We start from the raw sequence: 1381 nt of genomic DNA on the forward strand, positions 1-1381 counted from the left end.
AACCAAAGGAACCAGCAGGAGGTTCAACAGTACAACCTCAAAGATAAAACATTATTTTAGGGGTCTCACAACTCAGAGTAACACCCAGAGACTTCCCTCGTCCGGTGGCGTCGGCCCACTTCTGGCTGAACTCCGGCGAGCTTCGTTTGTGACCGAAGATTCATCCAGCTGCCAGTTTATTAGGTCTAATCACAGACTGTAAACTGAGATGGACGTCGCCTCTGTGACGTGACCAACAGGTTTCTGAAGCTCAGAGTGAGCTGCTCCACCGTCGCCATCTTGGCAGTGTCTGACTCCGCCCTCTAACTCCCAGCCAATCCAAAAATGGTCAAAGAGGAGGGGCGTGTGTGGAGCTGATACTTCAGTGCACACGCTCAATCCTCCATAACTGTAGTCCTTCATAAAATGTAAACAGGTGAGTTATATAAACAGGTGTCATGGAAGAGGAAATTACCAGGTTGTAAACATGTTGACAATGAAATGAAATCGTATCACGTTACGTCGAACTCTTTCTTCTGATGGACGTTCATCATCAAATAAGGACAAAAAGCTGTTGCTGCTTCAACACTGGAGTGTTTTAAACTCACGCCCCCCCACGACTCTCGCAGGATAATCACGTAATGAAGAGGGAGTTTCCCCTGACGCTGCAGCTCACAGTGCTGACTGTTTAAACCCCGATCATCACCATGACAACACAGGGGCCGACTGTCTCTGAACTACAGTTTACAACAACTTTATTTCGGTAGTTTCCAAATCAATTAAGAGATTTTTAAGCTTCATAATTAATGAATTCTCTGTTTGATGGTTGAAAAATAATAATGTAACCTTGTGTGTTTGTGTGTGTGTATGTGTGTGTGTGTGTATGTGTGTCTGTGTGTGTGTGTGTCTGTGTGTTTGTGTGTGTGTATGTGTGTCTGTGTGTGTGTGTGTGTGTGTGTGTGTATGTGTGTGTGTGTCTGTGAGTGTGTGTCTGTGTGTGTGTGTGTCTGTGTGTGTGTGTGTGTGTGTGTGTGTGTGTGTGTGTGTGTGTGTGTGTGTACTCAGCCTTTGTTGGAGGTTCACATCCAGTTAAACAGAAACACCATCTGGCACAAAAACACAGCAGAGATTTAATATGGCAGATTGGAGGAGGAAGACCTGTGCGTGCGTGTGTGTGTGTGTGCGTGTGTGTGTGTGTGCGTGCGTGCGTGTGTGTGTGTGTGTGTGTGTGTGTAATCTGGATTTCAGCTCTGTTGTCATACACAATCTGCAGTGAGTGTAAACAAACAGTGATCGCTGAGCTCGGTGTGTGTCCGTGAACGCAGCTCGTAAAATCTGAACAAATAATATTTACATGAACCTTCGACAAGTTTCAGTTGAAGCTCAAAACACCTGAAGTTTT

Source organism: Seriola lalandi, unplaced genomic scaffold (genome assembly GCF_002814215.2).
Source record: "Seriola lalandi dorsalis isolate HSWRI2012SDOR001 ecotype SW California unplaced genomic scaffold, Sedor1 jcf7180002054604, whole genome shotgun sequence".
NCBI lineage: Eukaryota > Metazoa > Chordata > Actinopteri > Carangiformes > Carangidae > Seriola > Seriola lalandi.